Source organism: Neltuma alba, unplaced genomic scaffold (genome assembly GCF_004799145.2).
Source record: "Neltuma alba isolate B1F8T4 unplaced genomic scaffold, ASM479914v2 tig00012685_pilon, whole genome shotgun sequence".
Taxonomy (NCBI): domain Eukaryota; kingdom Viridiplantae; phylum Streptophyta; class Magnoliopsida; order Fabales; family Fabaceae; genus Neltuma; species Neltuma alba.
In genome coordinates this window covers 2,154-12,633 of record NW_021637114.1, presented here as the reverse complement: position 1 = coordinate 12,633, position 10,480 = coordinate 2,154, and the positions used below count along the sequence as shown (strand labels likewise).

Sequence of the window (10,480 nt, the reverse complement as noted above, 5' to 3'; positions counted from 1 at the left end):
ATAAAAAAATGTATCAAAAAATTTTGCTTAAAAGAAAAAACATGAAAATTATGGAGAAGAGTCAGAATTTTTTACCATGTAAATGATGAAGTTTGATTTTGATGAGCTGCTGTATATTAAAGAAGACTTTTTCAATCCAAATAAAGTGTAATAGTGACTCTTTTCCTCAATTTCCCCTGCGTTTTTATACGTATAAAATTAAACAAACTCTTTTTATAGTTTGCTAACTGAATGTAATTGCGCTTAACATAACAAAAAAAATTGTAATTTTGGTAAAATTAACCGTCATTAGTGACATTTCTCAGTCATCCGTATCGAGCAACATAGATTTTTCTATTTTTTTTTAAAATCAGACGCTATATTACCTGCTAGCTTACAACGATTTAGAACTTTTTTTTTTTGGAAGACTTTCACAAAGTTATTTTTAAATAAAGAAATTGACAACCGAATTCGTGAACAATGAATAAACTATAGAATTAAAATAGTATTATATTGGTAGTTTTTATAAAACATAAAATACATTCTAAATCACACAATTTACAAATTATAAACATTAATTTTGACTATATTTTAAAATCTAATTATTGTAAAAATAATAATACTTTATTATATCTAAGATGAGAACCCAATTAATTTTTTCATTGTTGTTGTTATCATTATGTAATATTTAATTTGACCATCTTCGCCTTTACGGCGCGGAATGAACGTGCAGTACCCTGAACTCTCAAAATCTCTCGGGGATTCTGCCGCTAGAATTGACGGAGCTATCTTACCTTACGGAAATGTATGTGCTTCTAAAACTTGAACTCACATCTAGGGACACTGCGCTTCTTTCATCAAATCGATTTCTTTCTCTATTGTGTGCACAGTGATCTCGCTCGCAATTACCTCAACGGCACAATCCCTCCAGAATGGGGCTCCACGCAACTTACCAAAATGTACTCTGTCCTCTCTTACATTTTGATTTTGATCGAGTATAGAGAATATGATTACGGTTTCGTCCAATTAACATGAATCTAATGATGCATTGTTCTTAATTATACTGTAGTTCGGTTTATGGAAATCGACTGACGGGTACAATTCCACGAGAGCTAGGAAGCATTTCCACTCTTCAGAGTCTGTGAGTTCTGTCAATTATAACCTGAACGAATTGTTTCCCCAAAGCTTTTGTGGAAATTAACTTGGCCTAAAATGGACAGGAACCTAGAGCACAATCAATTTTCTGGAAATCTTCCTCCGGAGCTTGGGAGTCTCACCAAACTTGAAAGATTGTAAGCCTTGTTTTGATTTTCCGTTTGTAATCCTGTGTTAAATTCTTAGTTTAATCTGTCCGTATGCTCGTTCATTGACCATGTGCTTTGAAATTTGAACTCCATTTGCTTATGTTCATAATCTGTCCTTGTCAACCCAGGCTGCTTAACTCCAATAATTTTACCGGAGAGTTACCTCCTACATTAGCCAATCTCACTGCACTGCGAGAATTGTAAGCTTCCTCTTTTATCATACTCTCGTTGCCATGATGAATAAACTATGTTGCTTATTTCAGTTCAACAGTCTAAACTAACAGTCACTTTTCCTGCTTGCACCACACATGGGCTGATGGCAGTGAAATTGGGGATAATCAATTTTCTGGGAAGATACCCGATTTTATTCAGAACTGGACGAGTCTCGAGAGATTGTAAGAAAATCTCTTCCTTTTCCTCCCCTTATCAACTCTCATTTCTTTCAATTCTTGAAACGCTCAGCGCCTTTAATCTGAATGAACGATTTTTCATTTTGTCAGGAGGATCGTAGGCAGTGGTTTAAGTGGGCCAATTCCTTCAGTATTCTCACTAATGAAAAATCTGAGAGAATTGTAAGTATGGTGTGATGATTTCGTTGTAGGTGAGGTTTTAAAAATCACTTACACTTTAATTATGTTTGACTATGACTGTAAATGACGTGTCCGCAGGATTATTAGTGACCTCAATGGATCTGAATATTTGCCTTTGCCAGAACTTATGAACTTGACAAACCTGAAAACACTGTGAGTTAAATTATTGTTTTGACTATATATATTCTTAACCCTGCTTCCCTTTTGAGTCATTTACAATTATTGTTTTTGACATATGTCTCACTGATGCAATTATTTGGGAAAGGAAAATAGATATGAGAGGTAACGATGTTTGTCTGGAGAGCATTTCATGCTCATAAAAAATATGAGCTTGAAATGCTCATTTTGGATGATCCAGATTTAATTTAAATATACTTTATATTTTGAATAATTTTTTATTCTAATAGATATAAAATTTAAAATAAAAATAATCTTATATTTTTTAAAAAAACAATTTATTATTAAAAAATTACATACTAAAAATTTTAAATCTCAATGGTTGAAATAAGATTTTAGATGTCAGATTTTATGATTAGACGAGGACGCTGACAATCTGATTGTTTTACAGGATTTTGAGGAATTGCAAGATTAATGGAACGATACATCCATATCTTGGGAGTATGCAAAATTTAAATAAAATGTAAGTGCTCGTTTCTTTACTAACTAGAACAATATCCCCCATGTTCTATTAGAGTAATCAAAAAATGGGATAAAAAATGCAAAAGCAAATTGTAACTTTGTTTCAATACACAAATATACACCCCGTTTCAAACTACGTACATTGCCTCATTTTTGTTTCTAAAATTAATGAATGTTACTTTAAACTTTTAAAAAGACGTATGAAACAAAACAATTTTTTCAAAAGACATATTTTTATAATGGAAGGAGTAATATATTATTCTATTTATTATTAATAAAGCAATTTATTTAAATTTATATTACTTCTGGTCCTTAATATAAGAGTTAATTGACTAATTAGAGTATATTAAGAAAATTAGTTATGTTAGTTTTTTTATAATAAATGGATGTTTTTTTTTAAAAAAAATATCCCTGCTAATTAAATATATTGATTAGAACTACAATTATTACAGAGACTACCTTAAAAAAATGGATAAATATGAGAGACAAAATAAATTGGGATCTTATATTTAAAACCAAAATAAAAGTCAAACGAGTTCTTATATTAAGAATAAGAAGTAATATATTTCAATTTATAAGGCGTTTTACAGAATCCTAAGAGTAATTAAAACTTTTTTTTTTAAAACTACCTAAGATGCGCTTGAGGATGCAAACAAATAATTATTAGGATTAGATGAATTTGAAAAGAATTTAAAATATCAACTAACAAACAATTTTTCTTAACGAACGTTAGTTTATTAAAAATATCTGATAACAATAAACGAAGAGAGTACTACTAATTTTGCGATCCTTTCTTCTACATTTATTAAGACATTTTTTTGTGACAATTTATTAAGACATTTTTATGCATGTGTATATATGCAGAGACTTGAGCTTCAACAATTTGACGGGAGATATCCCGCCCACCTTTGAGACGCAAAAGAGACATCAGTATGTGTAAGAAATCTTTCTTTCTTTCTGTTTTTTGGGTTCTTCTAAAATATCAATGTTGGCTTCTATCATTTTCTTGAAATTTCTTTTGTGTAGATTTTTGACAAAAAACCTTCTCACTGGACAAATACCTCCATGGATAGATGACAGGGATACCAAAGTAAACCTGTGAGTTTTCTTTCCGATGCTTCACACATGCGCTGTGAAGGGCTTTACTCGATAAGATTTCTGGGAAGATGAAAGTTAGGTTACAAAAGAATGAAAAGATTGAATTAATAACGAATAAGGGTATCTTTGCATCTTTTTATGTTAAACTCTTATAAGCACTTTCGCATACCTCATTTTTCATAAATTGTTATCGAAAAGTTGTTTATGAATCATTTAAACAAGCCCAAAGTATTTAATAGTTCTTTTAAACTTTGCAGGTACATTATTTATATGTACTAATCCTTAGCTTGATAAAATTGTCTCATGATTAAAAAAATAAGATACTTTTAAATATTAGGCCTGTTTAAAATCATCAATCACGAGAGAAAATGTGACATATTTTTTTGGTTTTAAAAATCACTTTTTAATAGTGAGTTTAGATACAGGCAAAACTGTCCTTGCGATAACCAAGGGTTAACAGAGAAATACCGATTTAATTTCTCTTGGATTTTGTATGACGCATTTTTTTTCTTTTTCATGTAAACGAAGCATGAAGTAAAACAAAAATGTTAATTTGAAAAATTGATTTCAGGTTAAAATGAAAATATTATATAATAAAAATTGTCCGGATGGGCTCATCTCTAGAATTTACAGAGAGATGGGATCAGTTCTTTGCTCCTGCTCTCATGTGGTTTCCACTCTTTCTCCTTTGCTCTTTTCGTTCAGCAATCGACGCCCAGCAGCTCCTTCCTCATTTCTGAATGTCCCTTCGTTCCCTGTCTTTTCTTTTCCTTTTTTCGGCTTATTGTTCCCATTTGCGACTGCCAAGTGCCAACCAAATGTATATGAAGAGTGGTCATGTAAATACATGAGTAATTGAAAACGGGTTATTAGAGAGTCCTTTGACACACAATTATATATGCAGTCCTGTGAAATATGACTTGCATATAAGAGGGTCGATGACAGTTTCCTTCATAAGGGTTTACTTCCTGAACTCTCTCATTTTTGAAGCTTTCTGCTCATGAATGGACTTCGATTATCGCACATTAGATTTATGCATTGAATTACACCTGTGAATCTTGAAGCTGATATGCTTTGGTTTGTTTAGAATCTCCAAATGATTCCTTATGATTCTTTGTTGCATCTTTCCAAGATTTTGAAATTTCTACTTTCACTTGTACATAGAGATCTTTCATACAATAACTTCAACAGTGGAAACTCAGAGCAGCAATGTTCAAAATCTAATAACGTGTAAGCGCGCTTGCACGCACACATATTTTATGCATTCGATATCAACTTTATAATCCTATCTGATCCCTATCAATCTCTCACATGCCATAGGAACCTCTTTGCAAGCTCGTCAATGGCCAACAACTCGTAAGTTTCATCCGCTAAACTCAACATGCGATATTTTCATTACTATATGTAGCTTTAATCTTTTCTGACTTTTTCACGCCCTTTCCACCTTACTCTCAGAGGAATGCCCACGTGTCTAAGAAGCGTTAGCTGCACTGAAAGTAAGTTTACGTATAACTTTTTCGCGTCGCACTTTTTAGGTCTCAGTATCTCACTCTGCTTGCTTTAGCATTTGGAATATGGATGGACTTTGGAGGTACTTTAATTGCGGGGTCCAAGTACAAGGGGGAAAGTACATCAAAACCTTATCAAAACCTTTTTCTAACACTATGCCATGTTATTTGATTCGACGGAGCCTATTCTATATTATCCTATCGTTGTAAATGTAAGTTCCTCACGTAGCCTGGTTCATTTCGGCCGCGATTAACCCTATTTTACGTGTTCCAGAATCGCGCTCTCTCTATATAAATTGTGGTGGAGAGTCGGCAACCGTCAGTGACGGTAAAACATATGAAGGTGATTTAGATGATGCTGGACCTGCTAGATTCCTCAGGGAAGGTAGAAACTGGGCATTTAGCACCACTGGCTATTACTTGGATGCTAATGCTACCACAGACTACCATGTTACCTCTGCGAACAAGTCTAGGCTTTCTATGATCGATGCTGGACTGTATAAGAATGCCCGTGTTACTCCTATTTCTCTGACTTATTATGGCTTTTGCCTGGAAAATGGAAAATACAGAGTGAACCTTCATTTTGCGGAGATAATGTTCACTGATGATCAAACATATAGCAGCCTTGGAAGGCGTTTATTTGACGTCTACATTCAGGTAAATGTCTGCTTCATTTTTCTACCTTTTTACCAATTGTCAGGTTCACATTTGATACTGAACAAAGATTTTTAACTAGTTCGAGTGTTGAACCTTTCGTGTAGGTGTGACGTGCTAAGCTGACTTAGACTAGGAACGGCACTTTTATGTGCTTTTAAGATAATATTACACAATCATAAAGAATTTCTCCGTCACATCCCCTTCCCCCATATGAATTCAAGTTTTCTCACATCCAATATACATAATATCAAATTTGTTGGGATATTGTTTTCCTAGTAGTTTGACTTCCGGTATAAAACTGCTGACAGAATATTGGGGAAAAGACACTTTCGAACCAATGCATTTAATTAATTACAGGTCAGGACCAAGTATTTCAAAGTTTTGATAAAAGACCCTGGTATCCTGAAAAATGAAAGATTAGTTATAAATTGTCATATAGTTGAGTAGTAGATTGCGAGAGGTAAGTGTCAAACCCTTGCAACTGCACGTATTAACTGAAATTTTTTTCTTCATTCATCCATATCAATTAAAAGTTGAAATATATACAGTTAAAAACTTTTCGCACAAATGCCAAATTTTACAAGATAGTGTGAAATTTGCGTACTTATTTTTAAATAATTTCTAAAATTGAAACATCAATTGCAATTTTTCACATATATCTATATCAAATTATGGGGAGTCCATTTGAACTTCCCGAATATATAGACAAATATATATATATATATTGACGAAATAAGATTCTTATTTTCAAATCTTCTATATGAATAGTTGAAAAATTTGTTGCTGTCAGATTTCGAAAGATTAAAAAAAAAAACTTGTTTGACTGACACTTATATTTTGAAATCTACCCCTGATTATCTAATAATTTTTCACTGACTCGAGCTTTTAAGTTTTAACATGCATGGAACATTTCATGGGAAAAAAAGATAATTAAGTAATTTCATTTTTTATATTTAAATATTATTATGCACCTTCGTTTCTTTATTGGATCCCAAAGTTTCATTTCCCCTAGAATATTTCCAACCGTCTAAAAACTGTAGTGGTAGCCATCATGCATGAAGCGCTAAGGTTTGGACTGAAATCTTGTAGGGAAAGAGGGTGCTAGCGAACTTCAACATTGCTGAAGAAGCAGGAGGAGTGGGAAAGGAGGTAATAAGACCATTCACTACTGATGTCACTGATAATACCTTGGAGATTAGATTCTACTGGGCAGGAAAAGGGACAACCGCAATCCCAGATAGATCAGTATACGGTCCTCTTATATCGGCTATATCCGTGGAATATGGTGGGTTGTACACTACTCGATCGTTTTAAATTTTCTGCCACCATCTGGGTGGTACCATTATCTTCATCTAATACATAAAACTGTTTCATTAAAACCAAACAGACTCAGATAATGGATTATCTACTGGGGCTGTGGTAGGAATTGTGGTTGCAGGAGTTGTTATTGTGATCTTGGTATTAGGTATACTTTGGTGGAGAGGCTGTATAGGACGCAGAAGTTCATTGGCGAAAGGTAATTACAAAGCAACTCCGCACTGCTAACCAATCCTTTCATGTAAAACTCAGATGCTTCTGTCTGGAATTGGGCTCTGTTGATTTGTGTAGCATGAATTTTGGTGTACTCTTACTTCATTTTAAGATGGGAATTATTTCATCTCATGCATCATCTTTGCACGACTGTGACTCAAAATTTGATGAAAATTCTAGCTCTCTGACTTTTTTTTCTTTTACTGACAGATCTTGAGGGTTTGGATCTTAGAACTGGTATATTCACCTTCAAGGAAATCAAAGCAGCAACCAACAACTTCAATACAGCTAATAAGATCGGAGAAGGAGGGTTTGGTCCTGTTTATAAGGTTATACACGGCATGACAAATATTCTATTAATTGCATGATTGACCAATTGCCTTTGCGGTTCTTATTTACTTGAAAATCCATTTCAACTTTCCTATAACTTCTATGTCATATCCAAAATTGCAGGGTATACTCCCAAATGGCACAATTATTGCAGTTAAGAAGCTGTCCACCAAATCAAAACAAGGAAATCGTGAATTTATAAATGAAATAGGCATGATTTCTGCTTTGCAGCACCCCTATCTGGTTAAGCTTTATGGCTGTTGTGTTGAAGGAGATCAACTGTTGTTAATATATGAGTTCGCGGATAACAATAGTCTAGCCCGTGCTTTATTTGGTAAATTGTTAAACTTCTTTTTGCTTGTTTGATTTGTAATAATCCAATATCTTACAACAAGTATACTTGGCCATATGATAATGTTGTCTAATTATTATTACGTTCACAAATGAAGGTTCAAAGGAATTTCAATTAAAATTAGATTGGCCAACAAGACACAAGATTTGTGTTGGGATTGCTCGAGGTTTAGCATTCCTCCATGAAGAATCAAGATTGAAGATTGTTCATAGAGACATTAAGGCCACTAATGTGCTACTTGATAAAGATCTCAATCCCAAGATATCGGATTTTGGTTTGGCTAAACTTGTTGAAGAGGACAATACTCACATAAGCACTCGAATTGCTGGCACTTAGTGAGTTTCTTCTTTTAAATAAACTTCTTTTGGGAATTTTGACTCTAATTTTCTTTTTATTTCTAACATAATGTAACGGATATACTTTTTATTCCTATAGTGGATATATGGCACCTGAATATGCGATGCATGGTTACTTAACTGACAAAGCAGATGTCTATAGTTTTGGAATTGTTGCCTTGGAAATTGTCAGTGGAAGGGTCAACAACATTCGCCAAGAAAAGGATGAAGCAATCTATCTTCTTGACTGGGTAAAATATTCTCAAGCTATCTAGTAATCATGTCAATTTATCTAGACAGTGTCTACAGTACAGGGGGCCTTTTGTTTTTCAGTGTCCATCTAGTATCAAAACAACCCTTTTCAGAGCCATTGCACACTGATCAAAATATAAGTAAACTACTTGTGTAATCTCCACCTTAAAGATATCTAAACAACTTTCATGAGTTTTTTCTTGCTTCTGCCCTGAGAATTTTACCAACGTCTTACGATGAGATCTTTTCAATTCAAACTTCAGCTTTATGGTTTTGGTTGCTTCTTTCTGGTGCAAGCTATACCAGAAAAGAATGCTTCCATTTCGTCTTTCCTGCATAATCTGAGAGTTCTTTCGTTCTCCCTGCAATTTTTATTGTTTCCAAGGATGGAATTAGTTTGATTATATATTGGATTTTGATTTCACCAGGCACGTCTCTTGAAAGAAAAAGGGGAGTTACTAGAGCTAGTTGATCGAAGGTTGGGCTCAAACTTTGACAAGGAGGAAGCAATGGTGATGATCCAAGTGGCTCTCTTGTGTACCAATGTCACCCCAGCTCTCAGGCCTACCATGTCTTCAGTGGTAAGCATGCTTGAAGGTAAAAGTGTGGTTAAGGAGATAGTTTCAGAGTCAAGTGAGGTATTGGATGAGATGAATTTGGAGGTAATGAGGATGTTATACAACCAGTTGGATGAAAATATGATGACTCAGATTCAAGAACAAGGTGCATGAGTGGACGAACTGTGGGCTGCTCCTTCAGCATCAGCATCAGATCTTTTATCCTCTGCATTTGGACTCCTCTATCTGGAATAGAAGAGACTAGATTGTCTCATGACCTCAACAAACTACATCTTCTGTACCATTCTTGTTATGGCTTGCCACGAACTGATGTTCTAATTCTTCTGTGATATGCTTTTATTGATATAGAATGCGATGCTTATTTAAGTGGGTTGGCTTTCTCATCTCAACAGTTAAATATTGGAAAGGTTTTCTCATCTTCCCCTCACATACGTGCACCATAGTTTAGTAAACTGTGTTGGAGAGAACAATTCCTTAGACCTCATCATATTTACTTCAATAGAGGTCGAGCGGACATCGTTCCTCTTGAATTAATTTAAGTCAACCTCAGCCTCTCATTTTTGTTTCACTTCACTTGCGCGAGTAACAAGTCACAATATTCACACACTTCATGGTTATAACTCATTGCATATGTATACCATATCTGGAAGTAACTGCTTTCCACAATTTCTTAACTGAATATTCTCTTGTAAAATTCAGCAGCCACTGAATCAGTAGATCAGCGTCGAGCATCACAGCGTTTTCTTGCTTTTAATCACAAAAGGATCGATATAAAATTTCTTGTATACAATTATCCAGCATACGGTGTTTTTCGATACTACCATCAGATTTTTGAGCAATCGACTAATTTTTTTTTTGGGTTGTTTGCACGCAATGATCCCATATTACTACAAAAAGAATATGTAACGTCGAGAAAACATGGCAGTTAAAAAGAAAAACACCGTGAAAAAAAAAGTAGTGATATTATTAACTTTTCACGGCGGTTATTAAGATAAACAATTACTGTGGAAAGTATTTTTGATGGCAGTTAAATTAAATAACCGCAGTTCAAAGTACTTTCAATGGCGGTTATCTTAATAATCACTTGCAAAAAGTTTTAAACATAACCCTATTGCATATTTTCTTTTTCACAGTTTTACAGTTTCACAGTCCAGTGCACCGTGGTCTCCCTCTGTCCCACCACCGAAACTACAATACCAGCAAATCCTTATGTTTCCCACCGTTTTTGTCCTTCATTAGCGTTGTGGTTGATTTCTGCTGTCTCCCACCGTCTTCCGCCATGGATTGTTGCCTCTTCTCACGTTTTAATCATCTCCTACTAAGTGAGT

General features: G+C 34.3%; 1 pseudogene; it reads left to right on the top strand.

Moving 5' to 3' along the window:
* The first annotated feature begins 712 nt into the window (after positions 1–712).
* On the top strand, positions 713–9,472 carry LOC114729844 (probable leucine-rich repeat receptor-like serine/threonine-protein kinase At3g14840; annotated as a pseudogene).
* Positions 9,473–10,480: the final 1,008 nt, after the last annotated feature.